At 52.9% G+C, this 25,018-nt stretch overlaps 1 pseudogene; it reads right to left on the minus strand.

The window, feature by feature from the left end:
* LOC141175776 (fatty acyl-CoA hydrolase precursor, medium chain-like) overlaps positions 1–25,018 on the minus strand; it is a 111,345-nt pseudogene that overhangs the window by 46,703 nt on the left and 39,624 nt on the right.

Here is a 25,018-nt window from a genome sequence, read left to right on the forward strand (position 1 = left end):
TGCTGTGTATAGATGGCGCTGTGCGGCCTCCTGCTATGTATAGATGGCGCCGTGCGGTCTCCTGCTGTGTATAGATGGCTACGTGTGCGGCCTCCCACTGTGTATAGATGGCGCCGTGTGGCTTCCTCTGTGTATAGATGGCTACGTGCGGCCTCCCGCTGTGTATAGATGGCTACGTGCGGCCTCCCGCTGTGTATAGATGGCGCTGTGCGGCCTTTCGCTGTGTATAGATGGCTACGTGCGGCCTCCCGCTATGTATAGATGGCTACGTGCGGCCTCCCGCTGTGTATAGATGGCTACGTGCGGCCTCCTGCTGTGTATAGATGGTGCAGTGCAGCCTCCCACTGTGTATCGATGGCTACGTGCGGCCTCCCACTGTGTATAGATGGCTACGTGCTGCCTCCCGCTGTATATAGATGGCTACGTGCGGCCTCCCGCTGTGTATAGATGGCACCGTGCGGCCTCCCGCTGTGTATAGATGGCTACGTGCGGCCTCCCGCTGTGTATAGATGGCTTTGTGCGGCCTCCTGCTGTGTATAGATGGTGCCGTGCGGCCCCCTGCTGTGTATAGATGGCTACGTGCGGCCTCCCGCTGTGTATAGATGGCGCCGTGCGGCCTCCCGCTGTGTATAGATGGCTATGTGTGGCCTCCTGCTGTGTATAGATGGCTTCGTGCGGCCTCCTGCTGTGTATAGATGGTGCCGTGCGGCCTCCCGCTGTGTACAGATGGCTACGTGCGGCCTCCCACTGTGTATAGATGGCTATATGCGGCCTCCCGCTGTATATAGATGGCTACGTGCGGCCTCCTGCTGTGTATAGATGGCGCTGTGCGGCCTCCTGCTATGTATAGATGGCGCCGTGCGGTCTCCCGCTGTGTATAGATGGCTACGTGTGGCCTCCCGCTGTGTATAGATGGCTTTGTGCGGCCTCCTGCTGTGTATAGATGGTGCCGTGCGGCCCCCTGCTGTGTATAGATGGCTACGTGCGGCCTCCCGCTGTGTATAGATGGCACTGTGCGGCCTCCTGCTGTATATAGATGGCTACGTGCGGCCTCCCACTGTGTATAGATGGCTACGTGCGGCCTCCCGCTGTATATAGATGGCTACGCGCGGCCTCCTGCTGTGTATAGATGTCGCTGTGCGGCCTCCTGCTGTGTATAGATGGCTACGTGCGGCCTCCGGCTGTGTATAGATGGTGCCGTGCGGCCTCCCGCTGTGTATAGATGGCTACGTGCGGCCTCCTGCTGTGTATAGATGGTGCCGTGCGGCCTCCCGCTGTGTATAGATGGCTACGTGCGGCCTCCCGCTGTGTATAGATGGCTACATGCGGCCTCCCGCTGTATATAGATGGCTACGCGCGGCCTCCTGCTGTGTATAGATGGCGCCGTGCGGCCTCCCGCTGTGTATAGATGGCTACGTGCGGCCTCCCGCTGCGTATAGATGGCTTTGTGTGGCCTCCTACTGTGTATAGCTGGTGCCGTGCGGCCCCCTGCTGTGTATAGATGGCTACGTGCGGCCTCCCGCTGTGTATAGATGGCACTGTGCGGCCTCCTGCTGTGTACAGATGGCTACGTGCGGCCTCCCACTGTGTATAGATGGCTACGTGCGGCCTTCCGCTGAATATAGATGGCTACGTGCGGCCTCCTGCTGTGTATAGATGGCGCCATGCGGCCTCCTGCTGTGTATAGATGGCGCTGTGCGGCCTCCCGCTGTGTATAGATGGCTACGTGCGGCCTCCCGCTGTGTATAGATGGCTTCGTGCGGCCTCCTGCTGTGTATAGATGGTGCCGTGCGGCCTCCCGCTGTGTATAGATGGCTACGTGCGGCCTCCCGCTATGTATAGATGGCTACGTGCGGCCTCCCGCTGTGTATAGATGGCTACGTGCGGCCTCCTGCTGTGTATAGATGGTGCAGTGCGGCCTCCCGCTGTGTATCGATGGCTACGTGCGGCCTCCCACTGTGTATAGATGGCTACGTGCGGCCTCCCGCTGTATATAGATGGCTACGTGCGGCCTCCCGCTGTGTATAGATGGCACCGTGCGGCCTCCCGCTGTGTATAGATGGCTACGTGTGGCCTCCCGCTGTGTATAGATGGCTTTGTGCGGCCTCCTGCTGTGTATAGATGGTGCCGTGCGGCCCCCTGCTGTGTATAGATGGCTACGTGCGGCCTCCCGCTGTGTATAGATGGCGCCGTGCGGCCTCCCGCTGTGTATAGATGGCTATGTGTGGCCTCCTGCTGTGTATAGATGGCTTCGTGCGGCCTCCTGCTGTGTATAGATGGTGCCGTGCGGCCTCCCGCTGTGTATAGATGGCTACGTGCGGCCTCCCACTGTGTATAGATGGCTACATGCGGCCTCCCGCTGTATATAGATGGCTATGTGCGGCCTCCTGCTGTGTATAGATGGAGCTGTGCGGCCTCCTGCTATGTATAGATGGCGCCGTGCGGTCTCCCGCTGTGTATAGATGGCTACGTGCGGCCTCCCGCTGTGTATAGATGGCTTTGTGCGGCCTCCTGCTGTGTATAGATGGTGCCGTGCGGCCCCCTGCTGTGTATAGATGGCTACGTGCGGCCTCCCGCTGTGTATAGATGGCACCGTGCGGCCTGCTGCTGTATATAGATGGCTACGTGCGGCCTCCCACTGTGTATAGATGGCGACGTGCGGCCTCCCGCTGTATATAGATGGCTACGCGCGGCCTCCTGCTGTGTATAGATGTCGCAGTGCGGCCTCCTGCTGTGTATAGATGGCTACGTGCGACCTCCGGCTGTGTATAGATGGTGCCGTGCGGCCTCCCGCTGTGTTCAGATGGCTACGTGCGGCCTCCTGCTGTGTATAGATGGTGCCGTGTGGCCTCCCGCTGTGTATAGATGGCTACGTGCGGCCTCCCACTGTGTATAGATGGCTACATGCGGCCTCCCGCTGTATATAGATGGCTACGCGTGGCCTCCTGCTGTGTATAGATGGTGCCGTGCGGCCTCCCGCTGTGTATAGATGGCTACGTGCGGCCTCCCGCTGCGTATAGATGGCTTTGTGTGGCCTCCTACTGTGTATAGCTGGTGCCGTGCGGCCCCCTGCTGTATATAGATGGCTGCGTGCGGCCTCCCGCTGTGTATAGATGGCACTGTGCGGCCTCCTGCTGTGTACAGATGGCTACGTGCGGCCTCCCACTGTGTATAGATGGCTACGTGCGGCCTTCCGCTGAATATAGATGGCTACGTGCGGCCTCATGCTGTGTATAGATGGCGCCGTGCGGCCTCCTGCTATGTATAGATGGCGCTGTGCGGCCTCCCGCTGTGTATAGATGGCTACGTGCGGCCTCCCGCTGTGTATAGATGGCTTCGTGCGGCCTCCTGCTGTGTATAGATGGTGCCGTGAGGCCCCCTGCTGTGTATAGATGGCTACGTGCGGCCTCCCGCTGTGTATAGATGGCGCCATGCGGCCTCCCGCTGTCTATAGATGGCGCCGTGCGGCCTCCTGCTGTGTATAGATGGCTACGTGCGGCCTCCCACTGTGTATAGATGGCTACGTGCGGCCTCCCGCTGTATATCGATGGCTACTTGCGGTTTCCAGCTGTGTATAGATGGCGCCGTGCGGCCTCCCGCTGTGTATAGATGGCGCTGTGCGGCCTCCCGCTGTGTATAGATGGCTACTTGCGGCCTCCCACTGTGTATAGATGGCTACGTGCGGCCTCCTGCTGTGTTTAGATGGCTACGTGCGGCCTCCCGCTGTGTATAGATGGCTACGTGCGGCCTCCCGCTGTGTATAGATGGCTACGTGCGGCCTCCCGCTATGTATAGATGGCTACGTGCGGCCTCCTGCTGTGTATAGATGGCTACGTGCGGCCTCCCGCCGTGTATAGATGGCTACGTGCGGCCTCCCGCCGTGTATAGATGGCTACGTGCGGCCTCCCGCCGTGTGTAGATGGCTACGTGCGGCCTCCCGCCGTGTGTAGATGGCTACGTGCGGCCTCCTGCTGTGTATAGATGGCTACGTGTGCTCAATATTGAGTCATACAATTAATGTCAGGCTATGTGCCCACGATGCAGAAATGCTCCGGATTTTTTTTTAGCGTTTCTGCATCTCCCTGGCAGTAAAAACGCATGCGGATTTTACATGCGGATTGTACATGCGGATTGTACATGCGTTTTTCCTGCCAGGGACTTGCGGATGTGAAGCGTTCTTCACATGCATTTCCGCATGCGGGTTATCAAGCGCTTTTCAAGGCGATTTTAGCATCACTTGGAAAGTACTTGACAACTTGGTCACACAATATAAATCCATGCAACCGGCATATATAGTGTGACTGTAAAGAATGGTAAAAAATAAATATATAATTACCTTCTGATGGCCTGCCGACGTCAGCGGTCGCGTGACTCGTCACATGACTAAATGACGTCATGGCAGGTCCTTTTCAGACCATCGTGAGCTGCTGGCAAGCCAGGACGCATCGGATAAAGACACCGGGGCCATCAGAAAGTAAGTATAATATTTATTTTTTATTTTATTCTTTTTTTACAGGTTCTATGTTACCTGGGTCCAGAGGAGAGTCTCCTCTTCTCCACACCCGGGTACCATCCGCCCACTGAAACACATGGAATCCGCACGTACAGATGCAGTGATGCGGATTCCATGTGTTCCAATGCAAGTCAATGGCGGCGAAAACGCCGAGCTTCCTCAAAATAATTGTTAGTGCTGCGGATTTTTCCGCAATAATAATCCGCAGCGGAAATTTCCGCAGCATGTGCACAGCACATGCGGAATATCATTGGGGAACATGACATCGCGTTTTTTAAGCTTTTCTGCAGCGGAATTGCTTAAAAAACGCATAGTGGGCACACAGCCTAAAAAAGATTATTATAATTAATATTGTTCCAAATTAATTTCACGTGAACTATCACAGGGGATCATGTGATGTGATACATCAGGTGCGGGGGGGGGGGGGGCGCGCCTTCTAAACTGCTACCCTTGCTACTCTTAATCCACCCCTGCTGAAACAATATGTAATTAAAAACAAACTTACAACATAATCAGACTCCCAACAGGGCGCAGACACCTATGAAGACCCTCGGGGCATTAGTAGTGTAAACACTGCAGATACTTACAGGTAACTTAGATTCCTTGTCTCTGTCTGCCGGAGTAAACACATTCAGGTACAGGCAATCTTCTGAGGAACGGGGCAGCTTTAAAGAGGTTTGGTAATATTCTTCTACTCCCTCCATGGTGTCTTCTACCTGTAAGCACCTAAAATATACAGAATCGATAATAGAAAAAATATATATAACCAGGCTAGCTGTTCTTAGTCAGTGTCAGCTGGGGGAAGCTGAGCAGAGTGGATTTGTTTTGGACCGAAGAGAGACAAGGCAGAATCTCTCTCTGAGAAGAGACTGCACCGGCCGTGCGCTCCAAACTGCAAGTGTCAATGATTGCTATGGACAGTAGCTGTTTTGTTTGACAGAACTGGGACTAGCTCAGTCATGTGAGAGTACCCCGGGTCTAATTAATTTGTTTAGTTAGATCCTGGACAAGGCTAGGGGTTTTGTAGTTACGGTTTTTATTTTTATGCTGTGAAACCTGTGGAAATAATTGTCACATTGATTTGACACAAGAATCTAGTGCCTGTGTGAACGCTACCTAAAGCCTACCCGAGAGCATGAATCCCTAGAATTGGTGTTTGAATGCGGAGCACAGTCCAAAAAGAATACAGGCGATTACTGTGTATAGATGGAATGTCCTGGGTAAAGGCAATTATGGAATGATCCAAAAGGGGCCATTACAAACATTCTGCATTCATTGGAGTCTGTGTAGTAATTTATGTATTGCCTGGTGTCATTCTGTTAAATTAAGTGTAAATTGTAGCTTTGTAATATCACTGAAGACCAGCAGATGGCAGTATAAGAATCAGCAACATACTGTATTGGAGGATGTCTGATCAACATCCTCTATAGTCTAGTCACTATGGTGATCAGGGGGAGTTGGCAGTTGGAGAGATGTGACATGCAGAAGTAGTGCTGTTTCAGAGTGTGACATACAGAAGAAGGGCTGTTGCTTTAAAAGCATTCAACAACTATTAGAAGTAACACAAGCACATGAGACAGGAAGTGTTGTGTTCCAGAAGCATCCAGCAACTAGAGGAGTTAACAGAGTCACAGTTGACAGGGAGTGTTTAGCAAAACTCCAGGGGGATTGTGAGGAAGTGGTATACTGTTTGGCTGGAGCCGAAGAGAAAGGTGGTGTGTGTGTTCTGCATCTCACAGAAGCGCCCCTGCAAGTGAAAAGGATTCAAGTCAGGAGTGAAGCTAAGCACAGGTCAGTTAGAGTTCCTGAACTAGCAGTGCAGAGTAGAGGGAAAAGAGGAAAAGTGTCTGGAAAAACACAGCAGCACAGCACCTCAACTCAACTCTGCTACATCAGTTAAAAGGGACCAGCCCTAAAGAAAAACCCAATAGCAGCAATGGATGTTGAAATACAAATAGACAGAATTAGTGAGCTGCTTCTTCAGTTAACCTGTGAAGAATAGAGAACAGTAGCAGAACATATAAAGATGTCAGTAGAACAGATTTCCAAAGCACACAACTGGAGGCAACTGCTAGCTGCCATTAATGCAAAAATGGATGAGCTGGGGAGAAAGAAGCTGAAGACATCATGGGGACATTCCTCCAGGAACTAACACAGTTTCTAACCAGGTTGAAATTGGAGGATGGAGGGGCAGCATCAATTACCAAAAGCAGGAATCTCCGTCCACAGAATGAACTACAGGAATTGAAAGAACAATTCAAAGCCCCAACAGCCCTGCAGGAATCAACCAAAACCTCTGAACGGATGACAGACTCAGACAGGACCATTAACCTGCTCAGGTTAGATAAATCAGGGAGACAGTCATCTCTAACACCACAAATCACCATAAGGAAACAATTCAAGATCCTGGGACAGATTGGAGAGTGTGAACAGAAAGAGAAACGGTCTTATATGAACTTGTTGCACCAGTTCGATGCAGGATTACAGAAAGGCTACCAGCCAGATGAGATCATCGAGGGGGTGGTGAAAGCGATCAGCCCAGGACTGAACCTCCGTAGTATGCTAGAAATGAAGAGTCAATTGCCACAGCTGAAGATGATTTTAAAAAGGCACTATAAAGAAGAGTGTACTTCAGAATTGTCCCACCGACTGATTAACCTCTCACAGAAAAATAATCAATCATCCCGAAGTTTCATGTTCAGACCAATTGAACTGAAGGATAGACTATTGTTTGCATCCAGAGATGAAGAAGCGGAAGAGAAGTTTGATGCTGGACTAGTCCAGAAGAAGTTCTTAAGATCATTGGGAACGAGATTAATCAGCAAAGATATCAAGTTGCAGCTGAAACAGTACCTAGAAGATCCTGGCATTTTGGACGAAGTCCTAATTGAAAAAATGAATGAGGCCGCTAGATTGGAGTCAGAGAGCGAACAGAAGTTAAAGAAAGGCTGTGCTCCTAAAATCACCAAAATGAGTCAGCTGAAGTTGGAGACCCCCGGTGGTCAGTCCGAAGATCATCATAGAGACCCTCCAGTGCCACCTCAAAGAGGGAACGTTAAATCACCAACAAAAGAGAGGACCGCCAGCGCTGACTGGGAGGAAGTAATAGGAGAACTGCGAGCAGAGTTGATTGAGGTGAAAAAGTTGATTTGTTCCAGGCCAGAACCTATATCCCTCAGACCCAGGAGTGGGTTCCAAAACAGAAGATACCCGGCTTGTGAAGCGTGCTGTTCATCAAATCAGAGTACGGTATGTGTCCACTGTCTAAGATGTGGTGAGGAAGGACATTATGTCAAGGATTTCCAATGGTCACGGTCGTTTGGTTTAAAAGACAGGAGGTTGCCAGTGCGGGGCGACTGGTAACCGCAACACGGAGGAGGCTCCAGAAGCAAATCCAAATCTCACCAAACCCCAGAACGGCGTATGAGGTAAAACGGCTGCGTCAGTACTATCCTCAAGTATGTTCCCGTCTACAATAGCTGCAAGGAAGATAGGGGCATCAGTTACTTAATGCCCAGTGCGGAGGACAAACGATGTACTCCTGGGAGGAGGATTCCTCAGTCAGTAAAGATAGCCTCATCAGCCTAATCGGTGAAAGGTGCTTTATGCAGTGCCAGCTAGATGGACTCCTAGTAAAAGCACTGTGGGTCACAGGAGCCCAAGCGAGCCTTTTAAATGAAGAATGGAGAAGGCTCTACCTGCCACACACTTGCCTTCGGTCACTAAAAGAACTATTGGGACCAGTGGAACTCCACGGCAAAGCCGTCAACCAGACCAAAATACCTTTCATAGGCTGGGTGGAAGTGACTTTCCAACTCAGGGCCACGAAGAAAAGCAACACCATCGAGCTTTTGGTACCTTTTCTCGTGACCAGTGATCAGAACGAGGCAGAAGATCCTATCCTGGGTTATAATGTAATCAGTGAGGTCATCACTACACACAAGTCAGGCACACTGGTGGTGTATGCAATTGCCACATCGCTTGTCACACCCAAAGCCGTAGCGTAAAATGTGATTCATAGAGTAAAGAAAGCACAGAATACAATGGACCTAAAAGAAGTCAAGGTCGGCTGATGCCCAACCATCATCCCTGCAAACCTAATGGTGGGGGTGAGGTGGAGTCTGGGTAGAACCTGGAAGAAAAGCCCAGAAAAGACTGTTCGTGCCGAAAGACTCCTCAGAACTTCCGGAAGGCCTAGTTCACGGTGAGACTGTGCTTATGATTCCTACTGGTGGATTTCCTTGAGTGACAATACTGGTCATGAATACTACGAGACACAAAATTAGACTGGATCCAAAGATTGTGTTAGGTCACATCGAAACCGTTAAAACGGTATATCCAGCCAGTGTGGGACCCGCCCAGGGGTCTATAGTGAATTCAGTCTCCCCACCAAGGAACAAGAGTTGCCCAGGGGAAAAAAATGCACGACCCAGCTCGGAGTCCTGGGATCCCCCAGTACCCCTGGAATACTTGTGTGCTGAAAATCTAGTAGTAGCAAAACAGATGCTGAGAGAAGAGTGTCATGCGTTCTCCAAAGATAACTCTGATATAGGCTGTATCCCATCATTGCAGTTGAAAATCAATTTGAAAGACACGACCCCAGTAACCAGAAGTTACATGTCTGGGCCAAAACCATTACACCGTGAAGTGAAAGAATATTTACAAGATCTCATCAACAGAGGTTGGGTCCAAAAGTCTAAGTCATCTTATTCCTCTCCTATTGTCTGTGTTAGGAAGAAGGACAGTACACTGAGACTCTGTTGTGATTACCAGGAACTAAACCGAAAGTCAGTACCTGAACGAAACCCGATACCAAAGATCCAAGGTATGCTGCATAGCCTATCAGGAAGCACCTGGTTCTCTGTCCTCGATCAGGGAAAGGCATACCACTAAGGGTTTGTCGAAGAGTCCAGTAGAACTTTGACAGCATTCATCACACCGTGGGGATTATATGAGTGGATCCGCATACCGTTTGGGCTCAGTTCAGCTCCAGCAGAATTTCAGAGGAGTATGGAGACATGTTTAGAAGGATTGAGGGACGATCTCTGCCAGCCATACTTGGATGACAATGCTGTTCACAACAAAAACTTCCGGGAGCATGTTGAACACGTGAGGACCTTATTACAACCGGTATCACCAACACGGAGTTAAGTTGACCCCAAAGAAGTGTGAACTGTTCAAAAGGAAAGTCCGATTTCTAGGGAAAATTGTGTCTGGAAAAGGATATACCATGAACACAGCAGAAATCACTCCGTTACTGCCCTTAAAAGACAAGTGGCCCTTTACCGTCGGGGAGTTGAAGCCGATATTAGGGTTCCTCTCCTACTATCGTACTTAGATTCGGAACTTCTCCAGGATTGCCACCCCACTATACCTCCTCTTGGGGGGGATGACAGAGGCAACAACACCCATGGAGAAAAAGAAGAACGCGGGTAGGACTGAGCTTAAAAGAAACAATGCCGTTTCGTCCCAACAGCCCATTTTCTGGCCAGCAGACCACCAGGAGGTATTGGAAGAACTGGTATACTACCTAGTAAAACCACAAATCTTGGGATATCCTGATTTCAATTTAACATTTGTTCTTCATTGTGACTCTTATCAAATTGGACTGGGAACTTCCCTGTATCAGCATCAAGGCGGAAAATTGAGAGTAATTGGTTACGGTTCTAGAACACTGACAGATGCCGAGAAGAATTACCATTTACATTCCGGAAAATTAGAGTCCCTGGCATTGAAATGGGCAATTTAAGAGATTATCTCTACTACAGCAAAGAGTTTGAGGTCTACACTGACAACAACCCTTTGACCTATGTCCTTACTACAGCCAAACTGAATGCAACAGGTCAGAGATGGGTCGCTGAACTAGCTGACTTTAATTTCAGCATCAAATATCCGCCAGGAAAATGCAATGCAGATGCTGACGGATTGTCGAGAATGCCACTAGAACCTGAGGAGTTCATGCAAGAATGCTCAGAGGCAGTCAGTCAGGAAGCAATTGAGAGCACTGCCTAAGCAGTACAAGCTTATCAGGAGGAAGACACACCATTGTGGTGTCCTTTGACGGTGGAAACCACCATAAAAGCGAGAGAACAAGATCACCCCCTGTCTATTCAACAACCACCAAAAGGGAAAATCCATAGAGCACAACGAGAAGATCAGATAATTGGTAGAATACTACTTTATGTGGACCAAAATCGGTTTCCAAGTAAATGAGAGAGTGACAATGAGTCACCAGCAGTATCTGTTTTAATTAAAGAATGGACGAAGCTCTACCTCAGTGAAGACAGTATCCTGTATTGTAAAGGAGGACAAAACCGGCAGTTGGTACTACCCAGAGTATTCCGTAGGTTGGTCTTCAAAGGAACTCCATGAAAACATGGGACACCTGGGAATGGAAAGGACAACCAACTTGATCCATGAATGTTTCTTCTGGCCGTACATGCAGAGAGATATTGAGAGGTACATGACCAGGGAGTTTCGGTGTCTGAAAGATAAACGTCCCAACACATCAACCTGGGCAACTATGGGCAACATCCAAACTACGTATCCGTTTGAGATGGTCTCAATAGACTTTCTACATCCCGAGACGTGCAAGGATGGTTACGAATACATCTTGGTGGTGATGGACCATTTCACTCGATTTGCTCAAGCATATGCCTCCACCAATAAATCAGGTCGAACTGCGGCAGAGAAGATCTTCAATGATTTTGCTTTGAGGTTTGGGTTCCATACGAGGTTACACCATGACCAAGGAAGAGAATTTGAGAACTAGCTCTTTGCCAAGCTAGGAAAGTACTGTAAAATTCAGACATCCCACACAACGCCCTATTACTGTAATGCACACGCCCGGACGGACTGGCGTGTGCGTGTTTAGTGATTCCACTGTGCCATGAACCGGAGAGTGCCTGGAGGGGCGTAACTAAGTATCTGCCCGATCCGACCAAGGTCGCACGACGGCATACGATGCCAGTGCACCAGGGAGGAACTGGGCAGAGGGACCAAGTGCTACTCCAGGTCAGACCCCAGACACGGCTGTTGACCCACACAGGGGAATACTGGAACAGGCAGGTTAGGCTGGCACACAGACTGGTGGGTATAGGCAGACATGGCTGGAATGCAGATGGGTGGATGCTGGCGAGCACGACTGGTATGCAGGCAGGGAGGTACTGGCTGGTACGACAGGCTGGAGCACAGAGTGGATAGGACCCAGTTCAGACTGGGACTCAGGAACAGAACCGCAGATGCGGTGGACAAACCGCCAGTAGTGGTGAGCAAGAGTAGAGCAGGACAAGGCCGCCTGGAGCGGTGAGCAAAGGGTCAGAGCAGAGCGAGACTGCCGGAGCAGTGAGCAAGGAGTCAGAGCAGAGCGAGACTGCCGCAGCAGTGAGCAAAGAGTCAGAGCAGAGCGAGACTGCCGGAGCAGTGAGCAAAGGGTCAGAGCAGAGCGAGACTGCCGGAGCAGTGAGCAAAGGGTCAGAGCAGAGCGAGACTGCCAGAGCAGTGAGCAAAGGGTCAGAGCGGAGCGAGACTGCCGGAGCAGTGAGCAAAGGGTCAGAGCGGAGCGAGACTGCCGGAGCAGTGAGCAAAGGGTCAGAGCGGAGCGAGACTTCCGGAGCAGTGAGCAAAGTGTCAGAGCGGAGCGAGACTGCCGGAGCAGTGAGCAAAGGGTCAGAGCAGAGCGAGACTGCCGGAGCAGTGAGCAAAGGGTCAGAGCAGGCTAGAACCGCCGGAGCGGTGAGCAAAGGCAGAGCAGGCTAGAACCGCCGGAGCGGTGAGCAAGGCAGAGCAGGCAAGAACCACCGGAGCGGTGAGCAAGGCAGAGCAGGCAAGAACCGCCGGAGCGGTGAGCAAGGCAGAGCAGTGAGACAGGGCTCTGTTCACACGGAACAGACAGGAAGGGAAAGGCAGAACCAGATACCCACAGGGTACTTGCAGTGAAGTAGCGAGTGGACCACAAACTCACAAACGGAAGTACAGTGACAACGAGCAGGAGTTAGGTACGAGTTCAGACTCTGCAGAAAAATGGAAGGTACGGACATAGAGAAAAACAGGAAACAGGCTAGGAGAGTATTCAGACAAGAACAGACACAGCAGCAAGATACAGGAGCGGGTCTAGGTATGCGGCCCCTAGAAGGCGGAACGAACAGGCTAGGTGCGTGTTCAGACAGGAACAGGCAAGATACAGGAACGGGACTAGGTATGCGGCCCCTAGAAGGCGGAAAGAGCAGGCTAGGAGCGTGTTCACACTGGCCTGGAAATACAGCCTCCAGGATAGGCAGAAGACAACAGGCTAGAAGATAGTTCAGACAGGACACAGTTCAGACACGGGAACTGATACCGCAAGGCAGGAAACATAGACAGGACCTGGCACATCAGTGACAAGAAGCCAACTGACAGAACACAATGCTCAGGTGAGGATTCCAGGGAGGAGCTGGGTTAAATACCAGGTGACAGACAGCAATAGGCTGCGGACGCATTAGGGGTGTGTCTGCAGCAGCTACAAGAAACAGGAAGTTCAGGGGGCGTCACCCTAAGCAGACAGAGCACAGCAGAGCAGACAACATGGAAAAAAGCCAAAGTGACAGTCTGGACTGGAAATCAAGTGCGCGCTCTTGCACAGTGGGAGATGGACCACTATGCAAGGATGCCACCAGGTATGTTACAGTACCCCCCTCTTACGCCCCCTCTTCTTCAGGCCTGCCAGAATCTTCCGCAGGGAATTTGAAGGGCAATCCTTCTCTTCAAGGAGATTACTTCTACTGTCAACAGGAAGAGACAATACTGGTCTCATCTGGGTAGCTAGGATGCTACCTCCTATCCAGCCATCCTCAGCAACAGACGAAACAGGTGGAGTACCAGGAACAGCACACAAGGAAGTCTCTCTCCACTTATTATCAGGTAGCACCCCACAGGGTTCAGGAGACAACTGGAAGTCCTCCGCCGGGTTGGAGGGGTGCAGAGACTCGGGGGTAACCTCTGCTTCGGGGTACATTTTGTCAAGCTCACAGGATGAAATGGGCGAGGTATCAGGTAGAAGGTGTAGAAAAGTCACTGTCTCATTGTTATCTGGTGGTACCCCGGAGGATTCAGGAAACAACTGGGGGTCCTCCGCCGGGTTGGAGGGGTGCCGAGACTCGGGGGTAACCTCTGCTTCGGAGTACACTAGGTCGGACTCACTGGAAGAAGCGGGCGAGGTATCAGGTACCGAGTATAGGAGAGTCTCTGTCCATTCGCTACCAGGTAGCACCCCGAAGGGTTCTGGAGACAACTGGAGGTCCTCCGCCTGGTCGGAGGGGTGTAGAGACTCGGGGTTAACTACCGCTTTGAGGTACCCATTGCCAGGCTCACAGGACGGAGCGGACGAAGTATCGGGTACCGGGTGTAGGGAAGTCTCTCTCCATTTGTCATCAGGTGGTATCCCGGAGGATTCAGGAGGCAACAGGGGGTCCTCCGACAGGTAGTAGAGATGCACAGACTCGGAGGTAATCAGTGCTTCGGAGTAGCCTTGGACAGGCTCACCGGTTAAAGTGGGTGAAGCATCAGATACCGGGTGCAGGAAGTCCTCCTGTGTGGATTCTAGGTGGGCAGAAGTCTCTTCGGGCAGGAGAACTGGTACGCTACCCACGCAAATTACCTGTCGGGGCTGCTCCGGGATACAGGGAAATGAAGCTTCAGCAGGGACTTCAAGGTTGGTATCAGGAGGTCTTTGGGAGGACAGACCCTGGCGTGACGACTTGCCTCTACGCCTAGCACGTCTGGACTGCCCCTTGAGGTTGGGAGAAGTATTCCGGAGAGCGTAGTCATCCTGTGTGGATTCTGGATGGGCAGTAGTCTCTTCGGGCAGGAGGACTAGTGCGCTACCCACACACATTACCCATTGGGGCTGCTCCGGGATATTGGGAAGTGAAGCTTCAGCAGGGGCTTCCGGGTTAGGGTCATCGAAGACCAATAGAAAGGCTACCAGGAAGGCCGGCAGGTCCAGGATGATAGGATCCTGTGCGTCCCATAGGGGGTTGATCCATTTCAAGGCATCACCCGCTAGGTAAGACATCATGAATCCCACCTTAACCCGATCGGTGGGAAAACAAAGAGGGTAGAACTTGAAGTGCAGCATGCATTGCTCCACAAATGCACGACTCTGTCTTGGATCCCCATAGTAACGTGGCGGATCCGCAGGAACGAGTGCTGATAGATCCATCTGGACGGGTGCGTAATTCGCCTGGAACACCGCTAAAGAAATTTTTTTTTATTTATTTATTTATTTATTTTTAATGCACGTATTCGCTGGAAAACGTCTGAGAGCGAAGGCCGTGGGGCTCAACGGGAACCATGGCCTGAGCATGCTGTAATGCACACGCCCGGACTGACTGGCGTGTGCGTGTTTAGTGATTCCACTGTGCCATGAACCGGAGAGTGCCTGCAGGGGAATACTGGAACAGGCAGGTTAGGCTGGCACACAGGGGAATACTGGAACAGGCAGGTTAGGCTGGCACACAGACTGGTGGGTATAGGCAGACACGGTTGGAATGCAGACGGGTGGATGCTGGCGAGCACGACTGGTATGCAGGCAGGGAGGTACTGGCTGGTACGACGGGCTGGAGCACAGAGTGGATAGGACACAGTTCAGACTGGGACTCAGGAACAGAACCGCAGATGCGGTGGACAAACACAGCAGAGTGAGACCGCCCGGAGCGGCGAGCAAGAGCAGAGCAAGACGAGACCGCCAGTAGTGGTGAGTGAGAGTAGAGCAGGACAAGGCCGCCTGGAGCGGTAAGCAAAGGGTCAGAGCAGAGCGAGACTGCCGGAGCAGTGAGCAAGGAGTCAGAGCAGAGCGAGACTGCCGGAGCAGTGAGCAAAGGGTCAGAGCAGAGCAAGACTGCCGGAGCAGTGAGCAAAGGGTCAGAGCAGAGCGAGACTGCCAGAGCAGTGAGCAAAGGGTCAGAGCAGAGCGAGACTGCCGGAGCAGTGAGCAAGGAGTCAGAGCAGAGCGAGACTGCCGCAGCAGTGAGCAAAGGGTCAGAGCAGAGCGAGACTGCCGGAGCAGTGAGCAAAGGGTCAGAGCAGAGCGAGACTGCCGGAGCAGTGAGCAAAGGGTCAGAATGGAGCGAGACTGACAAAGCATTGAGCAAAGGGTCAGAGCAGAGCGAGACTGCCGGAGCAGTGAGCAAAGGGTCAGAGCAGAGCGAGACTGCCGGAGCAGTGAGCAAAGGGTCAGAGCAGGCTAGAACCGCCGGAGCGGTGAGCAAAGGCAGAACAGGCTAGAACCGCCGGAGCGGTGAGCAAGGCAGAGCAGGCTAGAACCACCGGAGCAGTGAGCAAGGCAGAGCAGGCAAGAACCGCCGGAGCGGTGAGCAAGGCAGAGCAGGGGGGACAGGGCTCTGTTCACACGGAACAGACAGGAAGGGAAAGGCAGAACCAGATACCCACAGGGTACTTGCAGTGAAGGAGCGAGTGGACCACAAACTCAAAAACGGAAGTACAGTAACAACGAGCAGGAGTTAGGTACGAGTTCAGACTCTGCAGAAAAAGGGAAGGTACGGACATAGAGAAAAACAGGAAACAGGCTAGGAGAGTATTCAGACAAGAACAGACACAGCAGCAAGATACAGGAGCGGGTCTAGGTATGCGGCCCCTAGAAGGCGGAACGAACAGGCTAGGAGTGTGTTCAGACAGGAACAGGCAAGATACAGGAACGGGTCTAGGTATGCGGCCCCTAGAAGGCAGAAAGAACAGTCTAGGAGCGTGTTCACACTGGCCTGGAAATACAGCCTCCAGGATAGGCAGAAGACAACAGGCTAGAAGATAGTTCAGACAGGACACAGTTCAGACACGGGAACTGATACCGCAAGGCAGGAAACATAGACAGGACCTGGCACGTCAGTGACAAGAAGCCAACTGACAGAACACAATGCTCAGGCGAGGATTCCAGGGAGGAGCTGGGTTAAATACCAGGTGACAGACAGCAATAGGCTGAGGACGCATTAGGGGTGTGTCTGCAGCAGCTGCAAAAAACAGGAAGTTCAGAGGGCGTCGCCGTAAGCAGACAGAGCAGCGCAAAGCAGACAACATGGAAAAAAGCCAAAGTGACAGTCTGGACTGGAAATCAAGTGCGCGCTCTTGCACAGTGGGAGATGGACCACTATGCAAGTGACGCGCCCCTGGGCCTGTGTCGCGCTGCGTTGCGCACGCGGGAGCTTACCCGGAGCCGGATCTCTTGAGGGTTGTAGTCTCGTGGCGGTGACCCGGTCCGTGCCCAGGGAGTCAAACTGAGCGGCGATGTAACAGCGGTAGATGTAGGACGACTACGCCACCCGTTGAATGCAGCTATGGAGCTGCCGCTGCAGGACAGTCCGCTGAGGCCGGTGGATGGATGGTGCAGCGTAGATGGTATAACCCCCAACGGGAGGGGTATGGCCTCAGGGCAGCAGATGTGGATGATGGGGGTAGCAGGAACCACTCAGAGACGGTGTGGTGTAATTCAGGGTCTTTACTGGTAACAACGATAGACCCTCCCGGAGTACTTGCTAGTGAACGGGGCCTGGTCAGTCCTTGAGCAGATGGGATCTCCCCTGGCCAGGCGGAGTTGTAGGCCTCCCAAACTGACTGTACTCTTCTGGCTACCTTGCTAGAAGCGGATATAAGTAGCCCACGTCCCTGAGTGTACCGTGTGGTGCTCACCCGTATGGCCGGTGACTCGGGGCCTTCTAATGGCTTCCGCTCCACGATGGCGGTGCTGGTCCCACGCGTGTGACCGTACCTTCGGGTTTCTGGGCCTGAGGACCTGAAATCCCCTGCCGGTCGGCTTCTGCTGCTGGGTAAGAGTTAGTCCCCACAGCCTCGGACGCCGGGTCCGGTAAGAAAGCTTCTCAGTCAGGGCGAGCTCTGCAGCTGCCAGCCCCTGACTCGTAGTAATATTGCTCCCACTGAGCTTCTGCTGTTTCTTCCTATGCTGCTTCTCTGTCTCTACTCTCCTTGACTGACTAACCCTGCCTCAGCCCAGGGTTTATACAGGGGAAGTTCTTCCCCTCCCAAGACTGGGCAGGAGGTGTGGCATGCACAGGATCCCTGACCAAAGGACCTCCCACCTGCTCTCAGACATAACATTACATTACTGTGGAAAACCAGACCCCTGGGGTGCCACATTCCCCCCTAGTGAAATTTAGTACTCCGGGACTAAACATATTTTAGAAAAACATAACAAGATATAACAACAATAACAGTACAATAAGAAGAAACACATAAAGGTGGTCACGGCATGTCCGTAACCGGGTGCAGTCTTTGAAGAAAAGCAAGGTGTCCATTTCACCAAAACAGGGAGACGTAACCAGGTAGGGGTCTGTCCTACCCCGAGTCCTTAACAGTCTCTAGTCCATCCTGGGTTACGCTCCAACTATGTACAAGGATTCCCGGTAAATCCACCAAGGATTCCTAAAAATAACTGGAAACACAAAATTATACACAAGCAACAATACACAGATAAACATAAATAAAACAATTTATACACTTCAAATCCTCCAGCGTGCGGGTAACTGGCCTCTAGTGGCCCTAGTGGACCTACGGAGCTGACTGTCTGGCCCTGAACTACAGGGTGTAGGAGCTGTCAAGGGTAAACTGGGCAGCTGTCTACCGGCTCTTTGTCTCACCAGGGGTACGGCAGGCTCACTATAAACAGAGGGTTGATCCTCCTGTTCTGCTTGTGTGGAGTCTTCTGCCTCCTGGACCGGCTGTTCTTCCAGCTCTACCTGTTGCTCCGTAGGTGCTTGGGATGCTGGTTGGAGGAAGGTGAGTACGGGTACCACAACTGCACCATTGACTTGAGTCCAAGACCGAGGGAAGTCCCCGAGCACAGTACTAACCATATCTTCCCTTTCCTCTACGGGTCGATGGTCTTCTTGTTCCTCTTCAGGGTTCCTCAGTTGTTCGGGACACTTCTTCAGGTGGTCCCGGGATACAATGGCTGTGGTTTCCCCTCCGTCTTTACTGATGGTACAAACCTTCGGGTTCTCGTGGCTTGAGGGCAGTACGGTGTACGGGTCCTTCTCCCACTGGTCGTCCAACTTGTGGAGCCGTCTCTTCCTCTTCAAGACCTGCTCTCCGGGTACCAGGGGAACAGCGGGAGCATACTGGTTGTAAGTTTTCTCTTGTCTTTCCCTAGCCTGACAGAGACTTCGCTCCACGCTCTCCTGTACTCTCCGGTACTGCTGCTGCCTCTCTGTGTCCCAGTCTGTTTCTGGTGAAGTGTCCTCGGGTGTCAGGACTCCCATTTCCAGGTCAACAGGTAACTTACCAGGTCTTGCCCTCATTAGGTAAGCCGGGGTACAGTTGGTGGAACCTACCGGGATGTGGTTGTATAGGTCCACCAGATCGGGCAACTTCTCAGGCCACAGACTGCGTTCTTCCAGGGGCAACGTTTTTAGAAGATCCATTACCACCTGGTTCATTTTCTCACAAAGTCCATTAGTTTGCGGATGGTAGGGTGTCGTCCTTATCTTCCGGCAGCCATACAGATTGCAGAATTCCTGGAAGACCTCCGCTTCAAAGGCAGGTCCCTGGTCCGTCAGCACTTGGTCCGGGTACCCGTGTGGACGGCAAAAGTGCTGCTGGAAGGCTCTAGCTGCTGTTTGAGCCGTTAAGTCCTTGACGGGGACGACAACCAGAAACCGGGAGTAATGATCCACGATGGTTAACGCGTAGACGTAGCCACTTCTGCTTGGGGTCAGTTTTACATGATCCAAGGCTACCAGTTCCAACGGTTGCCGGGTGACAATGGACTGCAGGGGAGTCTTCTGGCTGGCATGGTCCTTCCTTCTCAGGTTGCACGGGCCACAGTCTCTGCACCACTTCTCGATGGTTCCCCTCATGCCTACATAGTGGAACCGCTCGCGCAGCAGGAACTCCAGCTTCTTCCACCCGAAGTGTCCAGCTCCGTCGTGGTATGCCTCCATCACCATGGCTGCGTCTCTTCGTGGCACCACTACTTGCCAGAGTAATTCATGCGTCCGGGAGTTAACCATTCTGCGGCACAACTTCCCTTTGTAAAGGAACAGTCGACTCTTCTCTGCCCATAGTTGTTTAGCTTCCTCCGGAGCGTCTGGTTCAAGGCGAGCCTCCGGCCGAGTCAGCATCTCCTTCACCAGTCGGACGGCAGGGTCGCTGTCTTGCGTTTCCGCCCAGTTGTAGTGGGGTAAGGGGTTCAACGTAGCAGCTTGCTTACTCCTTACCCGGTGGGAATACTGGATAGTCCCATGACGGTGGAACGCAGGGAGTTCAACTTCTTCCAGTCCCTCCGGATCTTCTCCTCCGTCCGGCAGGTTGGGCATCCTGGACAGGGCGTGCGCGTTGGATTTGGAGCGTCCTGCCCGGTATTTGATTGTGAACTCGTAGTTGGACAGACGGGCCATCCACCTCTGCTCCAGGGCACCGAGTCTTGCCGTGTCCAGGTGTGTCAACGGGTTGTTATCCGTGTACACGGTGAACCGGGAAGAAGCGAGGTAATGCTTAAAGCGCTCGGTGACTGCCCATACTACGGCCAGGAACTCTAGCTTAAATGAGCTGTAATTCTCGGGATTCCTTTCGGTGGGTCGCAGCTTTCGGCTGGCGTAGGCGATTACTCGTTCCTTCCCCTGCTGGATCTGGGACAGTACGGCTCCTAGCCCGATGTTACTGGCGTCGGTGTAGAGGATAAAGGGCTGGCTATAATCCGGGTACGCCAGGATTTCGTCCCCCGTGAGGGCCATCTTCAGCTGGCGGAAGGACTCTTCTTCCAGCTCCTCCCATTTGAAGGGCGGCTTCTGGTTCTTGGCCTTCCGGGACTGGCCTATCAGGAGGTCCTGCATAGGTGCTGCCTTTTTGGTGAAACTGGGAATAAACCTTCGGTAGTAGCCTACCAACCCGAGGAACTGCCGCACTTCTTTTACGCTGGAGGGGCTTGGCCATTCCTTAATTGCGGTGATCTTATCAGGGTCGGGAGCCACTCCGTCAGCGCTCACCACGTGTCCCAGGTACTGCACCTTTGGTTTCAGGAGGTGACACTTGGAGGGTTTCACCTTTAGGCCGTAACTCGCCAGAGCTTCGAACACTTCCGCCAGGTGTTTCAGGTGGTCCTCATACGTCTTGGAATATACGATGACATCGTCCAGGTACAACAGGACCGTCTCGAAGTTTCTGTGGCCCAGACAACACTCTATTAGTCGTTGGAAGGTTCCTGGTGCGTTGCAGAGTCCGAACGGCATGCAGGTGAACTCGCTAAGTCCCATCGGGGTGGTGAATGCGGTCTTCTCCCGGTCCGCCTCTGCTACAGGAACCTGCCAGTACCCGCTAGTGAGATCCAAGGTAGAGAAGAAGTTAGCAGATCTTAAAGCAGCCAATGACTCCTCTATCCTTGGTAAGGGGTACGCATCCTTGTGTGTGATACGGTTGATTTTCCGGTAATCTACACACATCCTCATGGTGTTGTCTTTTTTTCTGACTAAGACTAGTGGAGCTGCCCAGGGGCTACAGCTATCCCTGATCACCCCAGCCTCCTTCATGTCTCTAAGCATCCCCTTGGCGTGTTGGTAGTGTGCAGGGGGTACGGGTCGATACCTCTCTTTTATGGGAGGATGGTCTCCCGTGGGGATGTGGTGTTCTACCCCCTTGACTCGCCCGAAGTCTAACGGGTGTTTACTAAACACTCTCTCGTACTCTTGAACCACCCGATAGACTCCCTGTTTCTGATGTGAGGGAGTGGAGTCAGTACCCAAATGTAGTTGCTGACACCAGTCCTCCTTTGTTTTCTTAGAGCCGTTACCTTCCTCCGGGTGAGATGGAGGCAAGGGTTCCACAGATTGTATAGAATTTTGGTTAATGGTATATAATTTGGCTAGCGTGGCATACCGGGGCAGGTTCACTTCCCTCTTCCCGATATTGATTATGCGAACGGGCACCCTCCCATGGCGTACATTAACCACCCCCCGTGCTGTCAAGATGGTGGGCCTACTGTCTGAGTAAACTGGTTCTACCATTGCCTGGTAATCTCTACCTCTCAGACCAATAGCTGCCCGGCACCAAATCATCATTTCACTTTTTGGGGCATGGCAATAGGAAAAGGGTCACACATTCTTACGCTACCAATCTCACCGCCGGAGAGTTCCACCTGTTGCCGTCGCATCAGTGCCCGGGTCTCTTTCTGGAGCACCCGCTGCTCGCCGGAGCTGGCGTTCTTGGCAACCTGCTGTAAAAGGAAAATCACCTCTGCAAGACAGTTTTCAATTACATTAGTTCCTAGAGTTATTTTTGGGTGACTCTCATGTTTGTCAATATCTACAATGATCAGTCCCTGTGCTGCCAGTTCGACTCTACCGATTTTGATGGTCACCTCTTTAAATCCGATCTGTGGCACGGGCTGGCCATTGCTGGCGATGATACTCAAGTCGTCGTCAGGGTAGCGGGTAATATCCGAGTCATTCCAGTACTGCTTAAAGAGCACGTACGGGATGGTGGTGACCTGTGACCCGGTGTCCAGTAGGGCACTCATGGGAATGCCATCCAGTACCACAGGCAAGACTGGACGTCCTCCCACATATCTGTCGCGCCAGTTCGATGGGCCTGGTGATCTTTTTCCTGGGGGTTGGCCCTCTACCCCAGGTTGTGCCCGTTTAAAGAACAGTACCTTGCCATATGTCCGGGCTGATTGCAGCGGCGGCAGATGGGTCGTCCGTCTTCGCTGTATCGGTCACTGGGTCTTCCTCTGGCCGGTGGGGTCCTCCTTGGTCGACGCCACGGGATGTCCTCCAGTCCGGATGCCAGCTGGATCTTCCCTGGGGTGGAAACCTGTAAAGACTGCACAGTTCGGTTTAGCGCAGCAACGCTCTTAGCTAGCTCTTGGACCTGATGGTGTAGGTCTAGAGCCGGGTCATTGTCCAAAGCCTGCGCATCAGCTCCCACAGGCCCTGCCGACAAGGGCGCCGCCTCCTGGTGGTAAGTGATAGCTGGGCGCCTGTGGGTCACAACGCCACCCGGTGCCGGTTCTCGGAGCACCCGGATGGCTCTGTCCTTGAACTGTGCAAAGCCCAGATGGGGATCCTGTAAGGCCATTGCCCGCAACTGGGTTCGGTGGGTATTACAATACAGTCCCTCTATAAACTGTTCGGTCAACAGCCTGTCCTCGTTTCCCACGCCGTCACGGTCGGTCTGCTTAATGGCTCTCAGGGCCTCTTGTAGGTTTAGTGCATAGTCCCTTATACTCTCATGCGCTCGCTGCTTGCACCCGTAGAATCTAAGCTTAATCTCGGCTGAGGTGCGGGTATCAAAGGTGTCCTTCAGCCGGGTTAGTATCCCTGCGACAGTCTTCCTCCCAGGTGGCCAGGATTTTACTTCCCTTTTGGCTGCCCCGGTTAGTTGGGCCACCAGGATGCTCACTTTTTGCTCTTCTGTGAGGGGGTACACCTGGAAGAGGCTATCCAGCTTTTCTCTAAAGTCATGCAGGGTATGTGACTCCCCTGAGTACTGGGGTAGCCAAGCTGCTCCCGGGATATAGGGCATGGTGAAGGGCATAACTGCAGCAGCGGTAGCGCTGGCGGGGGTTGAGGCAGTGAAGCTCTCCTCCGTATCCGACATCTTCCTCCCCCCTAGTGGACCGTGGCCTACCTTGCGATGATCCTGTTCCGTAGGCCGCGGCTCCGCAGTGGATCGTCAGGGTTGAGGACCTTCCGTCGCGCTCCTGTGACGTCGGCGTCTGCTGGGCTCCTTCCAGGACCTTACACAACGTCCGGACGTGAGGCGGGGCTTCAGTTCTCGCGCGCTTTCGGAGTCCACGCCCCTCTTCTTCCCGCGCGGCGTCCTCAAGATGGCGTCCAATGGCGGGAAAACTCCACGGATGGCGGGAAGAAGGCAGAAGATGGCGCCGGATGGCGGGAAACTTCACCGATGGCGGGAAGAAGGCTGAAGATGGCGCCGGATGGCGGGAATCTTCACCACAGGTAAGTTTGAAAAGTCTCTTTTTCAGGCACGCAGTACCCGGTGGTTGCGGGCACGAAATCCTGCCGACTACACCAAAGTTGACGCGCCCCTGGGCCTGTGTCGCGCTGCGTTGCGCACGCGGGAGCTTACCCGGAGCCGGATCTCTTGAGGGTTGTAGTCTCGTGGCGGTGACCCGGTCCGTGCCCAGGGAGTCAAACTGAGCGGCGATGTAACAGCGGTAGATGTAGGACGACTACGCCACCCGTTGAATGCAGCTATGGAGCTGCCGCTGCAGGACAGTCCGCTGAGGCCGGTGGATGGATGGTGCAGCGTAGATGGTATAACCCCCAACGGGAGGGGTATGGCCTCAGGGCAGCAGATGTGGATGATGGGGGTAGCAGGAACCACTCAGAGACGGTGTGGTGTAATTCAGGGTCTTTACTGGTAACAACGATAGACCCTCCCGGAGTACTTGCTAGTGAACGGGGCCTGGTCAGTCCTTGAGCAGATGGGATCTCCCCTGGCCAGGCGGAGTTGTAGGCCTCCCAAACTGACTGTACTCTTCTGGCTACCTTGCTAGAAGCGGATATAAGTAGCCCACGTCCCTGAGTGTACCGTGTGGTGCTCACCCGTATGGCCGGTGACTCGGGGCCTTCTAATGGCTTCCGCTCCACGATGGCGGTGCTGGTCCCACGCGTGTGACCATGCCTTCGGGTTTCTGGGCCTGAGGACCTGAAATCCCCTGCCGGTCGGCTTCTGCTGCTGGGTAAGAGTTAGTCCCCACAGCCTCGGACGCCGGGTCCGGTAAGAAAGCTTCTCAGTCAGGGCGAGCTCTGCAGCTGCCAGCCCCTGACTCGTAGTAATATTGCTCCCACTGAGCTTCTGCTGTTTCTTCCTATGCTGCTTCTCTGTCTCTACTCTCCTTGACTGACTAACCCTGCCTCAGCCCAGGGTTTATACAGGGGAAGTTCTTCCCCTCCCAAGACTGGGCAGGAGGTGTGGCATGCACAGGTTCCCTGACCAAAGGACCTCCCACCTGCTCTCAGACATAACATTACATTACTGTGGAAAACCAGACCCCTGGGGTGCCACACAAGGACGCCGCCAGGTATGTTACAATTACCCAGAGGGTAATGGACAAGTGGAACGTTTTAACCGGACATTATTGTCGATGTTGCACACTTTAACAGCTGATGAGAAAAAAGACTGGAAGAGTTCTCTGTCAAAAGTGATACATGCCTATAACTGTACAAAGAGTGATACAACGGGTTACTCACCCTTTTTCCTATTGTATGGACGATCGCCAAGACTGCCGATCGACATCATGTTCGATACTCCTGTGTCAGAGACTTACAGAAGGTATACGGGGTACGTTCGGAAATGGAAGGAACGGATGGCAGAGGCATAAAACATAGCGTCCAAAGTGGTTACGCAAGGATAGAGCAAGAGTAAGGAGTACTATGATCGAAAATGTTATGGAGCAGAATTGGCACCTGGAAGCCAGGTGCTAGTCAAGAACGTATGTGAGAAAGGCGGTCCAGGAAAACTTTGTTTCTACTAGGAAGA

This window comes from Phyllobates terribilis, unplaced genomic scaffold, assembly GCF_046119375.1.
Source record: "Phyllobates terribilis strain yellow unplaced genomic scaffold, ASM4611937v1 Scaffold_14__1_contigs__length_39327217, whole genome shotgun sequence".
In the NCBI taxonomy this organism is placed as follows: Eukaryota; Metazoa; Chordata; class Amphibia; order Anura; family Dendrobatidae; genus Phyllobates; species Phyllobates terribilis.